Consider the following 26726-nt stretch of genomic DNA (forward strand, 5'->3'; position numbering starts at 1 on the left):
ATGATTTAATTATTTGTACTTTCGTTTAATACAGTGATTGATGAGGGGAGAAATCCAATTTTTATTGCATATAGAAACTCTAGAGTAAAAACTGTTGAAGAAATTGTTTATTTTTATCATTTGTATTGGAAACGTCATTTTCATATGCTTTTAATTATCTAAATAACACGAAACTCGTCTCGAAGCTACGGTCGATAACTTTCAGCAAGTTATCTAGTATTTTGTTTAAACTTAAATCATCGAATTTGGCAATATTTGGACGTTTGTCATTTAACTTTCCCTTATAGTGATTTAAACCAAATATTGTATGCTTTAGGCAATATTTCCCGTTTTCTTGTGTTTCTATGCTTTAGGCAATCTATTCCCGTTTTCTTTGTTTCTCGTTTTTCTTTGTTTCTGTCATATGATGCTTTATGCAATATTTTCCCGTTTTTCTTTGTACCATGCTTTAGGCAATATTTCCCGTTTTCTTCGTTTCTATGCTTTAGGCAATATTCCCGTTTTCTTTGTTTCTCTTTTTTCTTTGTTTACTGTCATATTGATGCTTTAGGCAATATTTCCCGTTTTCTTTGTTTCTATGCTTTAGGCAATATTTCCCGTTTTCTTTGTTTCTGTTTTTGTACTAAAACCCATATAGTTTAGTAATATTTTGACTTTATAATGAAAACTTAAAATCATGAACTCCATAGTAAACTCTATAAGATTTCACATAGATATTTTCATCATTTGTATTGGAAACGTCATTTTCATATGCTTTCTTAATGATCTAGAAACCATGAAGCTGTGCTTGATGATTTACCTATATGTATTTCGTTAAGACAGAGAGTAAGATATTAATAAGGAGAGAAATCCCAATTTTTATTGCATATATCGACGTTTTAGCCGGATTAAAGCTGGTTTTACGTGTACAAACTGCTTTAAGTAGTATAAGCTTAAAATCATGAACTCTATAGAAAATTATATTGAAAACACTGTTATTTTATCATTTGTAATTAGAAAAGTCATTTTCATAATGCTTCTTTAATGATCTAATACACGAAGCTCCGCTTGATGATTTAATTATTTGTACTTCGTTAATACAGTGATTGATGAGGGGAGAAATCCAATTTTTATTGCATATATCGACGTTTCAGCCGTACTAGAGCTGTTTTACATGTACAGCTCCTGTAAGTAATATTACCTTATAATCATGAACTCTACACGAAATTCTATTGAAATCAAAGTAAATTTTTATCATTTATATTGGAAACGTCATTTTCATATGCATTTTAATGATCAAAATAACACGATGCTCCGCTCGATAACGAAGGATCGAATCTCCAGCCGGGATTCTGCCTATAGAGGCTTTGAGGCATAATCCCAGCGGACGTAGCCTCGCTCCACTGGCCGATCGACCAAGAACGGAACCATTTGTCCGGACACTACCGTTCCTCTCGTACTGAGCAGGACTGCTGTCGCAACGACACAGTTTAACAGTAGGGTAAAACTAACCATATCTCACGACGGTCTAAAACCAGCTCACGTTCCCTATTGGTGGGTGAACAATCCAACGCTTGGTGAATTCTGCTTCACAATGATAGGAAGAGCCGACATCGAAGGATCAAAAAGCGACGTCGCTATGAACGCTTGGCCGCCACAAGCCAGTTATCCCTGTAGTAACTTTTCTGACACCTCTTGCTTAAAACTCCTAAAGTCAAAAGGATCGATAGGCCTTGCTTTCGCAGTCCGTATTCGTACTGAAAATCAGGATCAAGCCAGCATTTGCCCTTTTGCTCTACGCGAGGTTTCTGTCCACGCTAAACTGGCCTTAGGACACCTGTGTTATCATTTGATAGATGTACCGCCCCAGTCAAACTCCCCCTGATAATGTCCTCGGAGCGGATCGCGGCTCTGATAGTTTAATATCAGAAACTATATAGTAAAAACTGTTGAAGAAATTGTTATTTTTATCATTTGTATTGGAAACGTCATTTTCATATGCTTCCTTAATGATCTAGAAACCATGAAGCTGTGCTTGATGATTTACCTATATGTATAAGACAGAGAGTAAGATATTGATAAGGAGAGAAATCCAATTTTTATTGCATATATCGACGTTTTAGCCGGATTAAAGCTGGTTTTACGTGTACATCTCCTTTAAGTAGTATAAGCTTAAAATCATGAACTCTATAGAAAATTATATTGAAAACACTGTTATTTTTATCATTTGTATTAGAAAAGTCATTTTCATATGCTTCTTTAATGATCTAATTACACGAAGCTCCGCTTGATGATTTAATTATTTGTACTTCGTTAATACAGTGATTGATGAGGGGAGAAATCCAATTTTTATTGCATATAGTTTAATATCAGAAACTCTAGAGTAAAAACTGTTGAAGAAATTGTTATTTTTATCATTTGTATTGGAAACGTCATTTTCATATGCTTTTTAATTATCTAAATAACACGAAACTCGTCTCGAAGCTACGGTCGAAAACTTTCAGCAAGTTATCTAGTATTTTGTTTTAAACTTAAAATCATCGAATTTGGCAATATTTGGACGTTTGTCATTTAACTTTCCCTTATGTGATTTAAACCAAATATTGATGCTTTAGGCAATATTTCCCGTTTTCTTTGTTTCTATGCTTTAGGCAATATTTCCCGTTTTCTTTGTTTCTATGCTTTAGGCAATATTTCCCGTTTTCTTTGTTTCTCGTTTTTCTTTGTTTCTGTCATATTGATGCTTTATGCAATATTTCCCGTTTTCTTTGTTACCATGCTTTAGGCAATATTTCCCGTTTTCTTCGTTTCTATGCTTTAGGCAATATTTCCCGTTTTCTTTGTTTCTCGTTTTTCTTTGTTTATAACATATTGATGCTTTAGGCAATATTTCCCGTTTTCTTTGTTTCTATGCTTTAGGCAATATTTCCCGTTTTCTTTGTTTCTATGCTTTAGGCAATATTTCCCGTTTTCTTTGTTTCTCGTTTTTCTTTGTTTCTGTCATATTGACGCTTTAGGCAATATTTCCCGTTTTCTTTGTTTCTATGCTTTAGGCAATATTTCCCGTTTTCTTTGTTTCTGTTTTGTACTAAAAACCCATATAGTTTAGTAATATTTTGACTTTATTAAAAATTTAAAATCATGAACTCCATAGTAAACTCTATAGATTTCACATAGATATTTTCATCATTTGTATTGGAAACGTCATTTTCATATGCTTTCTTAATGATCTAGAAACCATGAAGCTGTGCTTGATGATTTACCTATATGTATAAGACAGAGAGTAAGATATTGATAAGGAGAGAAATCCAATTTTATTGCATATATCGACGTTTTAGCCGGATTAAAGCTGGTTTTACGTGTACATCTCCTTTAAGTAGTATAAGCTTAAAATCATGAACTCTATAGAAAATTATATTGAAAACACTGTTATTTTTATCATTTGTATTAGAAAAGTCATTTTCATATGCTTCTTTAATGATCTAATTACACGAAGCTCCGCTTGATGATTTAATTATTTGTACTTCGTTAATACAGTGATTGATGAGGGAGAAATCCAATTTTTATTGCATATAGTTTAATATCAGAAACTCTAGAGTAAAAACTGTTGAAGAAATTGTTATTTTTATCATTTGTATTGGAAACGTCATTTTCATATGCTTTTTAATTATCTAAATAACACGAAACTCGTCTCGAAGCTACGGTCGATAACTTTCAGCAAGTTATCTAGTATTTTGTTTTAAACTTAAAAATCATCGAATTTGGCAATATTTGGACGTTTGTCATTTAACTTTCCCTTATGTGATTTAAACCAAATATTGATGCTTTAGGCAATATTCCCGTTTTCTTTGTTTCTATGCTTTAGGCAATATTTCCCGTTTTCTTTGTTTCTCGTTTTTCTTTGTTTCTGTCATATTGATGCTTTATGCAATATTTCCCGTTTTCTTTGTTACCATGCTTTAGGCAATATTTCCCGTTTTCTTCGTTTCTATGCTTTAGGCAATATTTCCCGTTTTCTTTGTTTCTCGTTTTTCTTTGTTTCTGTCATATTGATGCTTTAGGCAATATTTCCCGTTTTCTTTGTTTCTATGCTTTAGGCAATATTTCCCGTTTTCTTTGTTTCTGTTTTGTACTAAAAACCCATATAGTTTAGTAATATTTTGACTTTATAATGAAAACTTAAAATCATGAACTCCATAGTAAACTCTATAGATTTCACATAGATATTTTCATCATTTGTATTGGAAACGTCATTTTCATATGCTTTCTTAATGATCTAGAAACCATGAAGCTGTGCTGATGATTTACCTATATGTATAAGACAGAGAGTAAGATATTGATAAGGAGAGAAATCCAATTTTTATTGCATATATCGACGTTTTAGCCGGATTAAAGCTGGTTTTACGTGTACATCTCCTTTAAGTAGTATAAGCTTAAAATCATGAACTCTATAGAAAATTATATTGAAAACACTGTTATTTTTATCATTTGTATTAGAAAAGTCATTTTCATATGCTTCTTTAATGATCTAATTACACGAAGCTCCGCTTGATGATTTAATTATTTGTACTTCGTTAATACAGTGATTGATGAGGGAGAAATCCAATTTTATTGCATATAGTTTAATATCAGAAACTCTAGAGTAAAAACTGTTGAAGAAATTGTTATTTTTATCATTTGTATTGGAAACGTCATTTCATATGCTTTTTAATTATCTAAATAACACGAAACTCGTCTCGAAGCTACGGTCGATAACTTTCAGCAAGTTATCTAGTATTTTGTTTTAAACTTAAATCATCGAATTTGGCAATATTTGGACGTTTGTCATTTAACTTTCCCTTATGTGATTAAACCAAATATTGATGCTTTAGGCAATATTTCCCGTTTTCTTTGTTCTATGCTTTAGGCAATATTTCCCGTTTTCTTGTTTCTCGTTTTTCTTTGTTTCTGTCATATTGATGCTTTATGCAATATTTCCCGTTTTCTTTGTTACCATGCTTTAGGCAATATTTCCCGTTTTCTTCGTTTCTATGCTTTAGGCAATATTTCCCGTTTTCTTTGTTCTCGTTTTTCTTTGTTTCTGTCATATTGATGCTTTAGGCAATATTTCCCGTTTTCTTTGTTTCTATGCTTTAGGCAATATTTCCCGTTTTCTTTGTTTCTGTTTTGTACTAAAAAACCCATATAGTTAGTAATATTTGACTTTATAATGAAACTTAAAATCATGAACTCCATAGTAAACTCTATAGATTTCACATAGATATTTCATCATTTGTATTGGAAACGTCATTTTCATATGCTTTCTTAATGATCTAGAAACCATGAAGCTGTGCTTGATGATTACCTATATGTATAAGACAGAGAGTAAGATATTGTAAGGAGAGAATCCAATTTTTATTGCATATAGTTTAATATCAGAAACTCTATAGTAAAAACTGTTGAAGAATTTGTTATTTTTATCATTTGTATTGGAAACGTCATTTTCATATGCTTTTTAATTATCTAAATAACACGAAACTCGTCACGAAGCTACGGTCGATAACTTTTAGCAAGTTATCTAGTATTTTGTTTTAAACTTAAAATCATCGAATTTGGCAATATTTGGACGTTTGTCATTTAACTTTCCCTTATGTGATTTAAACCAAATATTGATGCTTTAGGCAATATTTCCCGTTTTCTTTGTTTCTATGCTTAGGCAATATTTCCCGTTTTCTTTGTTTCTCGTTTTTCTTTGTTTATGTCATATTGATGCTTTAGGCAATATTCCCGTTTTCTTTGTTTCTATGCTTAGGGCAATATTTCCCGTTTTCTTTGTTTCTATGCTTTAGGCAATATTTCCCGTTTTCTTGTTTCTCGTTTTTCTTTGTTTCTGTCATATTGATGCTTTAGGCAATATTTCCCGTTTTCTTTGTTTCTATGCTTTAGGCAATATTTCCCGTTTTCTTTGTTTCTGTTTTGTACTAAAAACCCATATAGTTTAGTAATATTTTGACTTTATAATAAAATTTAAAATCATGAACTCCATAGTAAACTCTATAGATTTCACATAGATATTTTCATCATTTGTATTGGAAACGTCATTTTTATATGCTTCCTTAATGATCTAGAAACCATGAAGCTGTGCTTGATGATTTACCTATATGTATTTCGTTAAGACAGAGAGTAAGATATTGATAAGGAGAGAAATCCAATTTTTATTGCATATATCGACGTTTTAGCCGGATTAAAGCTGGTTTTACGTGTACATCTGCTTTAAGTAGTATAAGCTTAAAATCATGAACTCTATAGAAAACTATATTGAAAACACTGTTATTTTTATCATTTGTATTAGAAAAGTCATTTTCATATGCTTCTTTAATGATCTAATTACACGAAGCTCCGCTTGATGATTTAATTATTTGTACTTCGTTAATACAGTGATTGATGAGGGGAGAAATCCAATTTTTATTGCATATATCGACGTTTCAGCCGTACTAGAGCTGTTTTACATGTACAGCTCCTGTAAGTAATATTACCTTATAATCATGAACTCTACACGAATTCTATTGAAATCAAAGTAATTTTTATCATTTATATTGGAAACGTCATTTTCATATGCATTTTAATGATCAAAATAACACGATGCTCCGCTCGATAACGAAGGATCGAATCTCCAGCCGGGATTCTGCCTTAGAGGCTTTGAGGCATAATCCCACGGACGTAGCCTCGCTCCACTGGCCGATCGACCAAGAACGGAACCATTTGTCCGGACCTACCGTTCCTCGCGTACTGAGCAGGACTGCTGTCGCAACGACACAGTTTAACAGTAGGGTAAAACTAACCTATCTCACGACGGTCTAAACCCAGCTCACGTTCCCTATTGGTGGGTGAACAATCCAACGCTTGGTGAATCTGCTTCACAATGATAGGAAGAGCCGACATCGAAGGATCAAAAAAGCGACGTCGCTATGAACGCTTGGCCGCCACAAGCCAGTTATCCCTGTAGTAACTTTTCTGACACCTCTTGCTTAAAACTCCTAAAGTCAAAAGGATCGATAGGCCTTGCTTTCGCAGTCCGTATTCGTACTGAAAATCAGGATCAAGCCAGCATTTGCCCTTTTGCTCTACGCGAGGTTTCTGTCCACGCTGAACTGGCCTTAGGACACCTGTGTTATCAATTTGATAGATGTACCGCCCCAGTCAAACTCCCCACCTGATAATGTCCTCGGAGCGGATCGCGGCTCTGATAGTTTAATATCAGAAACTATATAGTAAAAACTGTTGAAGAAATTGTTATTTTTATCATTTGTATTGGAAACGTCATTTTCATATGCTTCCTTAATGATCTAGAAACCATGAAGCTGTGCTTGATGATTTACCTATATGTATAAGACAGAGAGTAAGATATTGATAAGGAGAGAAATCCAATTTTTATTGCATATATCGACGTTTTAGCCGGATTAAAGCTGGTTTTACGTGTACATCTCCTTTAAGTAGTATAAGCTTAAAATCATGAACTCTATAGAAAATTATATTGAAAACACTGTTATTTTATCATTTGTATTAGAAAAGTCATTTTCATATGCTTCTTTAATGATCTAATTACACGAAGCTCCGCTTGATGATTTAATTATTTGTACTTCGTTAATACAGTGATTGATGAGGGGAGAAATCCAATTTTTATTGCATATAGTTTAATATCAGAAACTCTAGAGTAAAAACTGTTGAAGAAATTGTTATTTTTATCATTTGTATTGGAAACGTCATTTCATATGCTTTTTAATTATCTAAATAACACGAAACTCGTCTCGAAGCTACGGTCGATAACTTTCAGCAAGTTATCTAGTATTTTGTTTTAAACTTAAAATCATCGAATTTGGCAATATTTGGACGTTTGTCATTTACCTTTCCCTTATGTGATTTAAACCAAATATTGATGCTTTAGGCAATATTTCCCGTTTTCTTTGTTTCTATGCTTTAGGCAATATTTCCCGTTTTCTTTGTTTCTCGTTTTTCTTTGTTTCTGTCATATTGATGCTTTATGCAATATTTAACGTTTTCTTTGTTACCATGCTTTAGGCAATATTTCCCGTTTTCTTCGTTTCTATGCTTTAGGCAATATTTCCCGTTTTCTTTGTTTCTCGTTTTTCTTTGTTTCTGTCATATTGATGCTTTAGGCAATATTTCCCGTTTTCGTTGTTTCTATGCTTTAGGCAATATTTCCCGTTTTCTTTGTTTCTGTTTTGTACTAAAAACCCATATAGTTTAGTAATATTTTGACTTTATAATGAAAACTTAAAATCATGAACTCCATAGTAAACTCTATAGATTTCACATAGATATTTTCATCATTTGTATTGGAAACGTCATTTTCATATGCTTTCTTAATGATCTAGAAACCATGAAGCTGTGCTTGATGATTTACCTATATGTATAAGACAGAGAGTAAGATATTGATAAGGAGAGAAATCCAATTTTTATTGCATATATCGACGTTTTAGCCGGATTAAAGCTGGTTTTACGTGTACATCTCCTTTAAGTAGTATAAGCTTAAAATCATGAACTCTATAGAAAATTATATTGAAAACACTGTTATTTTTATCATTTGTATTAGAAAAGTCATTTTCATATGCTTCTTTAATGATCTAATTACACGAAGCTCCGCTTGATGATTTAATTATTTGTACTTCGTTAATACAGTGATTGATGAGGGGAGAAATCCAATTTTTTTTGCATATAGTTTAATATCAGAAACTCTATAGTAAAAACTGTTGAAGAATTTGTTATTTTTATCATTTGTATTGGAAACGTCATTTTCATATGCTTTTTAATTATCTAATAACACGAAACTCGTCACGAAGCTACGGTCGATAACTTTTAGCAAGTTATCTAGTATTTGTTTTAAACTTAAAATCATCGAATTTGGCAATATTTGGACGTTTGTCATTTACCTTTCCCTTATGTGATTTAAACCAAATATTGATGCTTTAGGCAATATTTCCCGTTTTCTTTGTTTCTATGCTTTAGGCAATATTTCCCGTTTTCTTTGTTTCTCGTTTTTCTTTGTTTCTGTCATATTGATGCTTTATGCAATATTTAACGTTTTCTTTGTTACCATGCTTTAGGCAATATTTCCCGTTTTCTTCGTTTCTATGCTTTAGGCAATATTTCCCGTTTTCTTTGTTTCTCGTTTTTCTTTGTTTCTGTCATATTGATGCTTTAGGCAATATTTCCCGTTTTCGTTGTTTCTATGCTTTAGGCAATATTTCCCGTTTTCTTTGTTTCTGTTTTGTACTAAAAACCCATATAGTTTAGTAATATTTTGACTTTATAATGAAAACTTAAAATCATGAACTCCATAGTAAACTCTATAGATTTCACATAGATATTTTCATCATTTGTATTGGAAACGTCATTTTCATATGCTTCCTTAATGATCTAGAAACCATGAAGCTGTGCTTGATGATTTACCTATATGTATAAGACAGAGAGTAAGATATTGATAAGGAGAGAAATCCAATTTTTATTGCATATATCGACGTTTTAGCCGGATTAAAGCTGGTTTTACGTGTACATCTCCTTTAAGTAGTATAAGCTTAAAATCATGAACTCTATAGAAAATTATATTGAAAAACACTGTTATTTTTATCATTTGTATTAGAAAAGTCATTTTCATATGCTTCTTTAATGATCTAATTACACGAAGCTCCGCTTGATGATTTAATTATTTGTACTTCGTTAATACAGTGATTGATGAGGGGAGAAATCCAATTTTTATTGCATATAGTTTAATATCAGAAACTCTAGAGTAAAAACTGTTGAAGAAATTGTTATTTTTATCATTTGTATTGGAAACGTCATTTTCATATGCTTTTTAATTATCTAAATAACACGAAACTCGTCTCGAAGCTACGGTCGATAACTTTCAGCAAGTTATCTAGTATTTTGTTTTAAACTTAAAATCATCGAATTTGGCAATATTTGGACGTTTGTCATTTACCTTTCCCTTATGTGATTTAAACCAAATATTGATGCTTTAGGCAATATTTCCCGTTTTCTTTGTTTCTATGCTTTAGGCAATATTTCCCGTTTTCTTTGTTTCTCGTTTTTCTTTGTTTCTGTCATATTGATGCTTTATGCAATATTTAACGTTTTCTTTGTTACCATGCTTTAGGCAATATTTCCCGTTTTCTTCGTTTCTATGCTTTAGGCAATATTTCCCGTTTTCTTTGTTTCTCGTTTTTCTTTGTTTCTGTCATATTGATGCTTTAGGCAATATTTCCCGTTTTCGTTGTTTCTATGCTTTAGGCAATATTTCCCGTTTTCTTTGTTTCTGTTTTGTACTAAAAACCCATATAGTTTAGTAATATTTTGACTTTATAATGAAAACTTAAAATCATGAACTCCATAGTAAACTCTATAGATTTCACATAGATATTTTCATCATTTGTATTGGAAACGTCATTTTCATATGCTTTCTTAATGATCTAGAAACCATGAAGCTGTGCTTGATGATTTACCTATATGTATAAGACAGAGAGTAAGATATTGATAAGGAGAGAAATCCAATTTTTATTGCATATATCGACGTTTTAGCCGGATTAAAGCTGGTTTTACGTGTACATCTCCTTTAAGTAGTATAAGCTTAAAATCATGAACTCTATAGAAAATTATATTGAAAACACTGTTATTTTTATCATTTGTATTAGAAAAGTCATTTTCATATGCTTCTTTAATGATCTAATTACACGAAGCTCCGCTTGATGATTTAATTATTTGTACTTCGTTAATACAGTGATTGATGAGGGGAGAAATCCAATTTTTTTTGCATATAGTTTAATATCAGAAACTCTATAGTAAAAACTGTTGAAGAATTTGTTATTTTTATCATTTGTATTGGAAACGTCATTTTCATATGCTTTTTAATTATCTAAATAACACGAAACTCGTCACGAAGCTACGGTCGATAACTTTTAGCAAGTTATCTAGTATTTTGTTTTAAACTTAAAATCATCGAATTTGGCAATATTTGGACGTTTGTCATTTACCTTTCCCTTATGTGATTTAAACCAAATATTGATGCTTTAGGCAATATTTCCCGTTTTCTTTGTTTCTATGCTTTAGGCAATATTTCCCGTTTTCTTTGTTTCTCGTTTTTCTTTGTTTCTGTCATATTGATGCTTTATGCAATATTTAACGTTTTCTTTGTTACCATGCTTTAGGCAATATTTCCCGTTTTCTTCGTTTCTATGCTTTAGGCAATATTTCCCGTTTTCTTTGTTTCTCGTTTTTCTTTGTTTCTGTCATATTGATGCTTTAGGCAATATTTCCCGTTTTCGTTGTTTCTATGCTTTAGGCAATATTTCCCGTTTTCTTTGTTTCTGTTTTGTACTAAAAACCCATATAGTTTAGTAATATTTTGACTTTATAATGAAAACTTAAAATCATGAACTCCATAGTAAACTCTATAGATTTCACATAGATATTTTCATCATTTGTATTGGAAACGTCATTTTCATATGCTTTCTTAATGATCTAGAAACCATGAAGCTGTGCTTGATGATTTACCTATATGTATAAGACAGAGAGTAAGATATTGATAAGGAGAGAAATCCAATTTTTATTGCATATATCGACGTTTAGCCGGATTAAAGCTGGTTTTACGTGTACATCTCCTTTAAGTAGTATAAGCTTAAAATCATGAACTCTATAGAAAATTATATTGAAAACACTGTTATTTTTATCATTTGTATTAGAAAAGTCATTTTCATATGCTTCTTTAATGATCTAATTACACGAAGCTCCGCTTGATGATTTAATTATTTGTACTTCGTTAATACAGTGATTGATGAGGGGAGAAATCCAATTTTTTTTGCATATAGTTTAATATCAGAAACTCTATAGTAAAAACTGTTGAAGAATTTGTTATTTTTATCATTTGTATTGGAAACGTCATTTTCATATGCTTTTTAATTATCTAAATAACACGAAACTCGTCACGAAGCTACGGTCGATAACTTTTAGCAAGTTATCTAGTATTTTGTTTTAAACTTAAAATCATCGAATTTGGCAATATTTGGACGTTTGTCATTTAACTTTCCCTTATGTGATTTAAACCAAATATTGATGCTTTAGGCAATATTTCCCGTTTTCTTTGTTTCTATGCTTTAGGCAATATTTCCCGTTTTCTTTGTTTCTCGTTTTTCTTTGTTTATGTCATATTGATGCTTTAGGCAATATTTCCCGTTTTCTTTGTTTCTATGCTTTAGGCAATATTTCCCGTTTTCTTTGTTTCTATGCTTTAGGCAATATTTCCCGTTTTCTTTGTTTCTATGCTTTAGGCAATATTTCCCGTTTTCTTTGTTTCTCGTTTTTCTTTGTTTCTGTCATATTGATGCTTTAGGCAATATTTCCCGTTTTCTTTGTTTCTATGCTTTAGGCAATATTTCTCGTTTTCTTTGTTTCTGTTTTGTACTAAAAACCCATATAGTTTAGTAATATTTTGACTTTATAAAAAAAATTTAAAATCATGAACTCCATAGTAAACTCTATAGATTTCACATAGATATTTTCATCATTTGTATTGGAAACGTCATTTTCATATGCTTCCTTAATGATCTAGAAACCATGAAGCTGTGCTTGATTTACCTATATGTATTTCGTTAAGACAGAGAGTAAGATATTGATAAGGAGAGAAATCCAATTTTTATTGCATATATCGACGTTTTAGCCGGATTAAAGATGGTTTTACGTGTACATCTGCTTTAAGTAGTATAAGCTTAAAATCATGAACTCTATAGAAAATTATATTGAAAACACTGTTATTTTTATCATTTGTATTAGAAAAGTCATTTTCATATGCTTCTTTAATGATCTAATTACACGAAGCTCCGCTTGATGATTTAATTATTTGTACTTCGTTAATACAGTGATTGATGAGGGGAGAAATCCAATTTTTATTGCATATATCGACGTTTCAGCCGTACTAGAGCTGTTTTACATGTACAGCTCCTGTAAGTAATATTACCTTATAATCATGAACTCTACACGAAATTCTATTGAAATCAAAGTAATTTTTATCATTTATATTGGAAACGTCATTTTCATATGCATTTTAATGATCAAAATAACACGATGCTCCGCTCGATAACGAAGGATCGAATCTCCAGCCGGGATTCTGCCTTAGAGGCTTTCAGGCATAATCCCACGGACGTAGCCTCGCTCCACTGGCCGATCGACCAAGAACGGAACCATTTGTCCGGACCTACCGTTCCTCTCGTACTGAGCAGGACTGCTGTCGCAACGACACAGTTTAACAGTAGGGTAAAACTAACCTATCTCACGACGGTCTAAACCCAGCTCACGTTCCCTATTGGTGGGTGAACAATCCAACGCTTGGTGAATTCTGCTTCACAATGATAGGAAGAGCCGACATCGAAGGATCAAAAAGCGACGTCGCTATGAACGCTTGGCCGCCACAAGCCAGTTATCCCTGTAGTAACTTTTCTGACACCTCTTGCTTAAAACTCCTAAAGTCAAAAGGATCGATAGGCCTTGCTTTCGCAGTCCGTATTCGTACTGAAAATCAGGATCAAGCCAGCATTTGCCCTTTTGCTCTACGCGAGGTTTCTGTCCACGCTGAACTGGCCTTAGGACACCTGTGTTATCATTTGATAGATGTACCGCTCCAGTCAAACTCCCCACCTGATAATGTCCTCGGAGCGGATCGCGGCTCTGATAGTTTAATATCAGAAACTATATAGTAAAAACTGTTGAAGAAATTGTTATTTTTATCATTTGTATTGGAAACGTCATTTTCATATGCTTCCTTAATGATCTAGAAACCATGAAGCTGTGCTTGATGATTTACCTATATGTATAAGACAGAGAGTATGATATTGATAAGGAGAGAAATCCAATTTTTATTGCATATATCGACGTTTTAGCCGGATTAAAGCTGGTTTTACGTGTACATCTCCTTTAAGTAGTATAAGCTTAAAATCATGAACTCTATAGAAAATTATATTGAAAACACTGTTATTTTTATCATTTGTATTAGAAAAGTCATTTTCATATGCTTCTTTAATGATCTAATTACACGAAGCTCCGCTTGATGATTTAATTATTTGTACTTCGTTAATACAGTGATTGATGAGGGGAGAAATCCAATTTTTATTGCATATAGTTTAATATCAGAAACTCTAGAGTAAAAACTGTTGAAGAAATTGTTATTTTTATCATTTGTATTGGAAACGTCATTTTCATATGCTTTTTAATTATCTAAATAACACGAAACTCGTCTCGAAGCTACGGTCGATAACTTTCAGCAAGTTATCTAGTATTTTGTTTTAAACTTAAAATCATCGAATTTGGCAATATTTGGACGTTTGTCATTTAACTTTCCCTTATGTGATTTAAACCAAATATTGATGCTTTAGGCAATATTTCCCGTTTTCTTTGTTTCTATGCTTTAGGCAATATTTCCCGTTTTCTTTGTTTCTCGTTTTTCTTTGTTTCTGTCATATTGATGCTTTATGCAATATTTCCCGTTTTCTTTGTTACCATGCTTTAGGCAATATTTCCCGTTTTCTTCGTTTCTATGCTTTAGGCAATATTTCCCGTTTTCTTTGTTTCTCGTTTTTCTTTGTTTCTGTCATATTGATGCTTTAGGCAATATTTCCCGTTTTCTTTGTTTCTATGCTTTAGGCAATATTTCCCGTTTTCTTTGTTTCTGTTTTGTACTAAAAACCCATATAGTTTAGTAATATTTTGACTTTATAATGAAAACTTAAAATCATGAACTCCATAGTAAACTCTATAGATTTCACATAGATATTTTCATCATTTGTATTGGAAACGTCATTTTCATATGCTTTCTTAATGATCTAGAAACCATGAAGCTGTGCTTGATGATTTACCTATATGTATAAGACAGAGAGTAAGATATTGATAAGGAGAGAAATCCAATTTTTATTGCATATATCGACGTTTTAGCCGGATTAAAGCTGGTTTTACGTGTACATCTCCTTTAAGTAGTATAAGCTTAAAATCATGAACTCTATAGAAAATTATATTGAAAACACTGTTATTTTTATCATTTGTATTAGAAAAGTCATTTTCATATGCTTCTTTAATGATCTAATTACACGAAGCTCCGCTTGATGATTTAATTATTTGTACTTCGTTAATACAGTGATTGATGAGGGGAGAAATCCAATTTTTTTTGCATATAGTTTAATATCAGAAACTCTATAGTAAAAACTGTTGAAGAATTTGTTATTTTTATCATTTGTATTGGAAACGTCATTTTCATATGCTTTTTAATTATCTAAATAACACGAAACTCGTCACGAAGCTACGGTCGATAACTTTTAGCAAGTTATCTAGTATTTTGTTTTAAACTTAAAATCATCGAATTTGGCAATATTTGGACGTTTGTCATTTAACTTTCCCTTATGTGATTTAAACCAAATATTGATGCTTTAGGCAATATTTCCCGTTTTCTTGTTTCTATGCTTTAGGCAATATTTCCCGTTTTCTTTGTTTCTCGTTTTTCTTTGTTTATGTCATATTGATGCTTTAGGCAATATTTCCCGTTTTCTTTGTTTCTATGCTTTAGGCAATATTTCCCGTTTTCTTTGTTTCTATGCTTTAGGCAATATTTCCCGTTTTCTTTGTTTCTCGTTTTTCTTTGTTTCTGTCATATTGATGCTTTAGGCAATATTTCCCGTTTTCTTTGTTTCTATGCTTTAGGCAATATTTCCCGTTTTCTTTGTTTCTGTTTTGTACTAAAAACCCATATAGTTTAGTAATATTTTGACTTTATAATAAAAATTTAAAATCATGAACTCCATAGTAAACTCTATAGATTTCACATAGATATTTTCATCATTTGTATTGGAAACGTCATTTTTATATGCTTCCTTAATGATCTAGAAACCATGAAGCTGTGCTTGATGATTTACCTATATGTATTTCGTTAAGACAGAGAGTAAGATATTGATAAGGAGAGAAATCCAATTTTTATTGCATATATCGACGTTTTAGCCGGATTAAAGCTGGTTTTACGTGTACATCTGCTTTAAGTAGTATAAGCTTAAAATCATGAACTCTATAGAAAACTATATTGAAAACACTGTTATTTTTATCATTTGTATTAGAAAAGTCATTTTCATATGCTTCTTTAATGATCTAATTACACGAAGCTCCGCTTGATGATTTAATTATTTGTACTTCGTTAATACAGTGATTGATGAGGGGAGAAATCCAATTTTTATTGCATATATCGACGTTTCAGCCGTACTAGAGCTGTTTTACATGTACAGCTCCTGTAAGTAATATTACCTTATAATCATGAACTCTACACGAAATTCTATTGAAATCAAAGTAATTTTTATCATTTATATTGGAAACGTCATTTTCATATGCATTTTAATGATCAAAATAACACGATGCTCCGCTCGATAACGAAGGATCGAATCTCCAGCCGGGATTCTGCCTTAGAGGCTTTCAGGCATAATCCCACGGACGTAGCCTCGCTCCACTGGCCGATCGACCAAGAACGGAACCATTTGTCCGGACCTACCGTTCCTCTCGTACTGAGCAGGACTGCTGTCGCAACGACACAGTTTAACAGTAGGGTAAAACTAACCTATCTCACGACGGTCTAAACCCAGCTCACGTTCCCTATTGGTGGGTGAACAATCCAACGCTTGGTGAATTCTGCTTCACAATGATAGGAAGAGCCGACATCGAAGGATCAAAAAGCGACGTCGCTATGAACGCTTGGCCGCCACAAGCCAGTTATCCCTGTAGTAACTTTTCTGACACCTCTTGCTTAAAACTCCTAAAGTCAAAAGGATCGATAGGCCTTGCTTTCGCAGTCCGTATTCGTACTGAAAATCAGGATCAAGCCAGCATTTGCCCTTTTGCTCTACGCGAGGTTTCTGTCCACGCTGAACTGGCCTTAGGACACCTGTGTTATCATTTGATAGATGTACCGCTCCAGTCAAACTCCCCACCTGATAATGTCCTCGGAGCGGATCGCGGCTCTGATAGTTTAATATCAGAAACTATATAGTAAAAACTGTTGAAGAAATTGTTATTTTTATCATTTGTATTGGAAACGTCATTTTCATATGCTTCCTTAATGATCTAGAAACCATGAAGCTGTGCTTGATGATTTACCTATATGTATAAGACAGAGAGTATGATATTGATAAGGAGAGAAATCCAATTTTTATTGCATATATCGACGTTTTAGCCGGATTAAAGCTGGTTTTACGTGTACATCTCCTTTAAGTAGTATAAGCTTAAAATCATGAACTCTATAGAAAATTATATTGAAAACACTGTTATTTTTATCATTTGTATTAGAAAAGTCATTTTCATATGCTTCTTTAATGATCTAATTACACGAAGCTCCGCTTGATGATTTAATTATTTGTACTTCGTTAATACAGTGATTGATGAGGGGAGAAATCCAATTTTTATTGCATATAGTTTAATATCAGAAACTCTAGAGTAAAAACTGTTGAAGAAATTGTTATTTTTATCATTTGTATTGGAAACGTCATTTTCATATGCTTTTTAATTATCTAAATAACACGAAACTCGTCTCGAAGCTACGGTCGATAACTTTCAGCAAGTTATCTAGTATTTTGTTTTAAACTTAAAATCATCGAATTTGGCAATATTTGGACGTTTGTCATTTAACTTTCCCTTATGTGATTTAAACCAAATATTGATGCTTTAGGCAATATTTCCCGTTTTCTTTGTTTCTATGCTTTAGGCAATATTTCCCGTTTTCTTTGTTTCTCGTTTTTCTTTGTTTCTGTCATATTGATGCTTTATGCAATATTTCCCGTTTTCTTTGTTACCATGCTTTAGGCAATATTTCCCGTTTTCTTCGTTTCTATGCTTTAGGCAATATTTCCCGTTTTCTTTGTTTCTCGTTTTTCTTTGTTTCTGTCATATTGATGCTTTAGGCAATATTTCCCGTTTTCTTTGTTTCTATGCTTTAGGCAATATTTCCCGTTTTCTTTGTTTCTGTTTTGTACTAAAAACCCATATAGTTTAGTAATATTTTGACTTTATAATGAAAACTTAAAATCATGAACTCCATAGTAAACTCTATAGATTTCACATAGATATTTTCATCATTTGTATTGGAAACGTCATTTTCATATGCTTTCTTAATGATCTAGAAACCATGAAGCTGTGCTTGATGATTTACCTATATGTATAAGACAGAGAGTAAGATATTGATAAGGAGAGAAATCCAATTTTTATTGCATATATCGACGTTTTAGCCGGATTAAAGCTGGTTTTACGTGTACATCTCCTTTAAGTAGTATAAGCTTAAAATCATGAACTCTATAGAAAATTATATTGAAAACACTGTTATTTTTATCATTTGTATTAGAAAAGTCATTTTCATATGCTTCTTTAATGATCTAATTACACGAAGCTCCGCTTGATGATTTAATTATTTGTACTTCGTTAATACAGTGATTGATGAGGGGAGAAATCCAATTTTTTTTGCATATAGTTTAATATCAGAAACTCTATAGTAAAAACTGTTGAAGAATTTGTTATTTTTATCATTTGTATTGGAAACGTCATTTTCATATGCTTTTTAATTATCTAAATAACACGAAACTCGTCACGAAGCTACGGTCGATAACTTTTAGCAAGTTATCTAGTATTTTGTTTTAAACTTAAAATCATCGAATTTGGCAATATTTGGACGTTTGTCATTTAACTTTCCCTTATGTGATTTAAACCAAATATTGATGCTTTAGGCAATATTTCCCGTTTTCTTTGTTTCTATGCTTTAGGCAATATTTCCCGTTTTCTTTGTTTCTCGTTTTTCTTTGTTTATGTCATATTGATGCTTTAGGCAATATTTCCCGTTTTCTTTGTTTCTATGCTTTAGGCAATATTTCCCGTTTTCTTTGTTTCTATGCTTTAGGCAATATTTCCCGTTTTCTTTGTTTCTCGTTTTTCTTTGTTTCTGTCATATTGATGCTTTAGGCAATATTTCCCGTTTTCTTTGTTTCTATGCTTTAGGCAATATTTCCCGTTTTCTTTGTTTCTGTTTTGTACTAAAAACCCATATAGTTTAGTAATATTTTGACTTTATAATAAAAATTTAAAATCATGAACTCCATAGTAAACTCTATAGATTTCACATAGATATTTTCATCATTTGTATTGGAAACGTCATTTTTATATGCTTCCTTAATGATCTAGAAACCATGAAGCTGTGCTTGATGATTTACCTATATGTATTTCGTTAAGACAGAGAGTAAGATATTGATAAGGAGAGAAATCCAATTTTTATTGCATATATCGACGTTTTAGCCGGATTAAAGCTGGTTTTACGTGTACATCTGCTTTAAGTAGTATAAGCTTAAAATCATGAACTCTATAGAAAACTATATTGAAAACACTGTTATTTTTATCATTTGTATTAGAAAAGTCATTTTCATATGCTTCTTTAATGATCTAATTACACGAAGCTCCGCTTGATGATTTAATTATTTGTACTTCGTTAATACAGTGATTGATGAGGGGAGAAATCCAATTTTTATTGCATATATCGACGTTTCAGCCGTACTAGAGCTGTTTTACATGTACAGCTCCTGTAAGTAATATTACCTTATAATCATGAACTCTACACGAAATTCTATTGAAATCAAAGTAATTTTTATCATTTATATTGGAAACGTCATTTTCATATGCATTTTAATGATCAAAATAACACGATGCTCCGCTCGATAACGAAGGATCGAATCTCCAGCCGGGATTCTGCCTTAGAGGCTTTGAGGCATAATCCCACGGACGTAGCCTCGCTCCACTGGCCGATCGACCAAGAACGGAACCATTTGTCCGGACCTACCGTTCCTCTCGTACTGAGCAGGACTGCTGTCGCAACGACACAGTTTAACAGTAGGGTAAAACTAACCTATCTCACGACGGTCTAAACCCAGCTCACGTTCCCTATTGGTGGGTGAACAATCCAACGCTTGGTGAATTCTGCTTCACAATGATAGGAAGAGCCGACATCGAAGGATCAAAAAGCGACGTCGCTATGAACGCTTGGCCGCCACAAGCCAGTTATCCCTGTAGTAACTTTTCTGACACCTCTTGCTTAAAACTCCTAAAGTCAAAAGGATCGATAGGCCTTGCTTTCGCAGTCCGTATTCGTACTGAAAATCAGGATCAAGCCAGCATTTGCCCTTTTGCTCTACGCGAGGTTTCTGTCCACGCTGAACTGGCCTTAGGACACCTGTGTTATCATTTGATAGATGTACCGCCCCAGTCAAACTCCCCACCTGATAATGTCCTCGGAGCGGATCGCGGCTCTGATAGTTTAATATCAGAAACTATATAGTAAAAACTGTTGAAGAAATTGTTATTTTTATCATTTGTATTGGAAACGTCATTTTCATATGCTTCCTTAATGATCTAGAAACCATGAAGCTGTGCTTGATGATTTACCTATATGTATAAGACAGAGAGTAAGATATTGATAAGGAGAGAAATCCAATTTTTATTGCATATATCGACGTTTTAGCCGGATTAAAGCTGGTTTTACGTGTACATCTCCTTTAAGTAGTATAAGCTTAAAATCATGAACTCTATAGAAAATTATATTGAAAACACTGTTATTTTTATCATTTGTATTAGAAAAGTCATTTTCATATGCTTCTTTAATGATCTAATTACACGAAGCTCCGCTTGATGATTTAATTATTTGTACTTCGTTAATACAGTGATTGATGAGGGGAGAAATCCAATTTTTATTGCATATAGTTTAATATCAGAAACTCTAGAGTAAAAACTGTTGAAGAAATTGTTATTTTTATCATTTGTATTGGAAACGTCATTTTCATATGCTTTTTAATTATCTAAATAACACGAAACTCGTCTCGAAGCTACGGTCGATAACTTTCAGCAAGTTATCTAGTATTTTGTTTTAAACTTAAAATCATCGAATTTGGCAATATTTGGACGTTTGTCATTTACCTTTCCCTTATGTGATTTAAACCAAATATTGATGCTTTAGGCAATATTTCCCGTTTTCTTTGTTTCTATGCTTTAGGCAATATTTCCCGTTTTCTTTGTTTCTCGTTTTTCTTTGTTTCTGTCATATTGATGCTTTATGCAATATTTAACGTTTTCTTTGTTACCATGCTTTAGGCAATATTTCCCGTTTTCTTCGTTTCTATGCTTTAGGCAATATTTCCCGTTTTCTTTGTTTCTCGTTTTTCTTTGTTTCTGTCATATTGATGCTTTAGGCAATATTTCCCGTTTTCGTTGTTTCTATGCTTTAGGCAATATTTCCCGTTTTCTTTGTTTCTGTTTTGTACTAAAAACCCATATAGTTTAGTAATATTTTGACTTTATAATGAAAACTTAAAATCATGAACTCCATAGTAAACTCTATAGATTTCACATAGATATTTTCATCATTTGTATTGGAAACGTCATTTTCATATGCTTTCTTAATGATCTAGAAACCATGAAGCTGTGCTTGATGATTTACCTATATGTATAAGACAGAGAGTAAGATATTGATAAGGAGAGAAATCCAATTTTTATTGCATATATCGACGTTTTAGCCGGATTAAAGCTGGTTTTACGTGTACATCTCCTTTAAGTAGTATAAGCTTAAAATCATGAACTCTATAGAAAATTATATTGAAAACACTGTTATTTTTATCATTTGTATTAGAAAAGTCATTTTCATATGCTTCTTTAATGATCTAATTACACGAAGCTCCGCTTGATGATTTAATTATTTGTACTTCGTTAATACAGTGATTGATGAGGGGAGAAATCCAATTTTTTTTGCATATAGTTTAATATCAGAAACTCTATAGTAAAAACTGTTGAAGAATTTGTTATTTTTATCATTTGTATTGGAAACGTCATTTTCATATGCTTTTTAATTATCTAAATAACACGAAACTCGTCACGAAGCTACGGTCGATAACTTTTAGCAAGTTATCTAGTATTTTGTTTTAAACTTAAAATCATCGAATTTGGCAATATTTGGACGTTTGTCATTTAACTTTCCCTTATGTGATTTAAACCAAATATTGATGCTTTAGGCAATATTTCCCGTTTTCTTTGTTTCTATGCTTTAGGCAATATTTCCCGTTTTCTTTGTTTCTCGTTTTTCTTTGTTTATGTCATATTGATGCTTTAGGCAATATTTCCCGTTTTCTTTGTTTCTATGCTTTAGGCAATATTTCCCGTTTTCTTTGTTTCTATGCTTTAGGCAATATTTCCCGTTTTCTTTGTTTCTATGCTTTAGGCAATATTTCCCGTTTTCTTTGTTTCTCGTTTTTCTTTGTTTCTGTCATATTGATGCTTTAGGCAATATTTCCCGTTTTCTTTGTTTCTATGCTTTAGGCAATATTTCCCGTTTTCTTTGTTTCTGTTTTGTACTAAAAACCCATATAGTTTAGTAATATTTTGACTTTATAAAAAAAATTTAAAATCATGAACTCCATAGTAAACTCTATAGATTTCACATAGATATTTTCATCATTTGTATTGGAAACGTCATTTTCATATGCTTCCTTAATGATCTAGAAACCATGAAGCTGTGCTTGATTTACCTATATGTATTTCGTTAAGACAGAGAGTAAGATATTGATAAGGAGAGAAATCCAATTTTTATTGCATATATCGACGTTTTAGCCGGATTAAAGATGGTTTTACGTGTACATCTGCTTTAAGTAGTATAAGCTTAAAATCATGAACTCTATAGAAAATTATATTGAAAACACTGTTATTTTTATCATTTGTATTAGAAAAGTCATTTTCATATGCTTCTTTAATGATCTAATTACACGAAGCTCCGCTTGATGATTTAATTATTTGTACTTCGTTAATACAGTGATTGATGAGGGGAGAAATCCAATTTTTATTGCATATATCGACGTTTCAGCCGTACTAGAGCTGTTTTACATGTACAGCTCCTGTAAGTAATATTACCTTATAATCATGAACTCTACACGAAATTCTATTGAAATCAAAGTAATTTTTATCATTTATATTGGAAACGTCATTTTCATATGCATTTTAATGATCAAAATAACACGATGCTCCGCTCGATAACGAAGGATCGAATCTCCAGCCGGGATTCTGCCTTTGAGGCTTTCAGGCATAATCCCACGGACGTAGCCTCGCTCCACTGGCCGATCGACCAAGAACGGAACCATTTGTCCGGACCTACCGTTCCTCTCGTACTGAGCAGGACTGCTGTCGCAACGACACAGTTTAACAGTAGGGTAAAACTAACCTATCTCACGACGGTCTAAACCCAGCTCACGTTCCCTATTGGTGGGTGAACAATCCAACGCTTGGTGAATTCTGCTTCACAATGATAGGAAGAGCCGACATCGAAGGATCAAAAAGCGACGTCGCTATGAACGCTTGGCCGCCACAAGCCAGTTATCCCTGTAGTAACTTTTCTGACACCTCTTGCTTAAAACTCCTAAAGTCAAAAGGATCGATAGGCCTTGCTTTCGCAGTCCGTATTCGTACTGAAAATCAGGATCAAGCCAGCATTTGCCCTTTTGCTCTACGCGAGGTTTCTGTCCACGCTGAACTGGCCTTAGGACACCTGTGTTATCATTTGATAGATGTACCGCCCCAGTCAAACTCCCCACCTGATAATGTCCTCGGAGCGGATCGCGGCTCTGATAGTTTAATATCAGAAACTATATAGTAAAAACTGTTGAAGAAATTGTTATTTTTATCATTTGTATTGGAAACGTCATTTTCATATGCTTCCTTAATGATCTAGAAACCATGAAGCTGTGCTTGATGATTTACCTATATGTATAAGACAGAGAGTAAGATATTGATAAGGAGAGAAATCCAATTTTTATTGCATATATCGACGTTTTAGCCGGATTAAAGCTGGTTTTACGTGTACATCTCCTTTAAGTAGTATAAGCTTAAAATCATGAACTCTATAGAAAATTATATTGAAAACACTGTTATTTTTATCATTTGTATTAGAAAAGTCATTTTCATATGCTTCTTTAATGATCTAATTACACGAAGCTCCGCTTGATGATTTAATTATTTGTACTTCGTTAATACAGTGATTGATGAGGGGAGAAATCCAATTTTTATTGCATATAGTTTAATATCAGAAACTCTAGAGTAAAAACTGTTGAAGAAATTGTTATTTTTATCATTTGTATTGGAAACGTCATTTTCATATGCTTTTTAATTATCTAAATAACACGAAACTCGTCTCGAAGCTACGGTCGATAACTTTCAGCAAGTTATCTAGTATTTTGTTTTAAACTTAAAATCATCGAATTTGGCAATATTTGGACGTTTGTCATTTAACTTTCCCTTATGTGATTTAAACCAAATATTGATGCTTTAGGCAATATTTCCCGTTTTCTTTGTTTCTATGCTTTAGGCAATATTTCCCGTTTTCTTTGTTTCTCGTTTTTCTTTGTTTCTGTCATATTGATGCTTTATGCAATATTTCCCGTTTTCTTTGTTACCATGCTTTAGGCAATATTTCCCGTTTTCTTCGTTTCTATGCTTTAGGCAATATTTCCCGTTTTCTTTGTTTCTCGTTTTTCTTTGTTTCTGTCATATTGATGCTTTAGGCAATATTTCCCGTTTTCTTTGTTTCTATGCTTTAGGCAATATTTCCCGTTTTCTTTGTTTCTGTTTTGTACTAAAAACCCATATAGTTTAGTAATATTTTGACTTTATAATGAAAACTTAAAATCATGAACTCCATAGTAAACTCTATAGATTTCACATAGATATTTTCATCATTTGTATTGGAAACGTCATTTTCATATGCTTTCTTAATGATCTAGAAACCATGAAGCTGTGCTTGATGATTTACCTATATGTATAAGACAGAGAGTAAGATATTGATAAGGAGAGAAATCCAATTTTTATTGCATATATCGACGTTTTAGCCGGATTAAAGCTGGTTTTACGTGTACATCTCCTTTAAGTAGTATAAGCTTAAAATCATGAACTCTATAGAAAATTATATTGAAAACACTGTTATTTTTATCATTTGTATTAGAAAAGTCATTTTCATATGCTTCTTTAATGATCTAATTACACGAAGCTCCGCTTGATGATTTAATTATTTGTACTTCGTTAATACAGTGATTGATGAGGGGAGAAATCCAATTTTTTTTGCATATAGTTTAATATCAGAAACTCTATAGTAAAAACTGTTGAAGAATTTGTTATTTTTATCATTTGTATTGGAAACGTCATTTTCATATGCTTTTTAATTATCTAAATAACACGAAACTCGTCACGAAGCTACGGTCGATAACTTTTAGCAAGTTATCTAGTATTTTGTTTTAAACTTAAAATCATCGAATTTGGCAATATTTGGACGTTTGTCATTTAACTTTCCCTTATGTGATTTAAACCAAATATTGATGCTTTAGGCAATATTTCCCGTTTTCTTTGTTTCTATGCTTTAGGCAATATTTCCCGTTTTCTTTGTTTCTCGTTTTTCTTTGTTTATGTCATATTGATGCTTTAGGCAATATTTCCCGTTTTCTTTGTTTCTATGCTTTAGGCAATATTTCCCGTTTTCTTTGTTTCTATGCTTTAGGCAATATTTCCCGTTTTCTTTGTTTCTCGTTTTTCTTTGTTTCTGTCATATTGATGCTTTAGGCAATATTTCCCGTTTTCTTTGTTTCTATGCTTTAGGCAATATTTCCCGTTTTCTTTGTTTCTGTTTTGTACTAAAAACCCATATAGTTTAGTAATATTTTGACTTTATAATAAAAATTTAAAATCATGAACTCCATAGTAAACTCTATAGATTTCACATAGATATTTTCATCATTTGTATTGGAAACGTCATTTTTATATGCTTCCTTAATGATCTAGAAACCATGAAGCTGTGCTTGATGATTTACCTATATGTATTTCGTTAAGACAGAGAGTAAGATATTGATAAGGAGAGAAATCCAATTTTTATTGCATATATCGACGTTTTAGCCGGATTAAAGCTGGTTTTACGTGTACATCTGCTTTAAGTAGTATAAGCTTAAAATCATGAACTCTATAGAAAACTATATTGAAAACACTGTTATTTTTATCATTTGTATTAGAAAAGTCATTTTCATATGCTTCTTTAATGATCTAATTACACGAAGCTCCGCTTGATGATTTAATTATTTGTACTTCGTTAATACAGTGATTGATGAGGGGAGAAATCCAATTTTTATTGCATATATCGACGTTTCAGCCGTACTAGAGCTGTTTTACATGTACAGCTCCTGTAAGTAATATTACCTTATAATCATGAACTCTACACGAAATTCTATTGAAATCAAAGTAATTTTTATCATTTATATTGGAAACGTCATTTTCATATGCATTTTAATGATCAAAATAACACGATGCTCCGCTCGATAACGAAGGATCGAATCTCCAGCCGGGATTCTGCCTTAGAGGCTTTGAGGCATAATCCCACGGACGTAGCCTCGCTCCACTGGCCGATCGACCAAGAACGGAACCATTTGTCCGGACCTACCGTTCCTCTCGTACTGAGCAGAACTGCTGTCGCAACGACACAGTTTAACAGTAGGGTAAAACTAACCTATCTCACGACGGTCTAAACCCAGCTCACGTTCCCTATTGGTGGGTGAACAATCCAACGCTTGGTGAATTCTGCTTCACAATGATAGGAAGAGCCGACATCGAAGGATCAAAAAGCGACGTCGCTATGA

This window comes from Procambarus clarkii, chromosome 31, assembly GCF_040958095.1.
Source record: "Procambarus clarkii isolate CNS0578487 chromosome 31, FALCON_Pclarkii_2.0, whole genome shotgun sequence".
Classification (NCBI taxonomy): domain Eukaryota; kingdom Metazoa; phylum Arthropoda; class Malacostraca; order Decapoda; family Cambaridae; genus Procambarus; species Procambarus clarkii.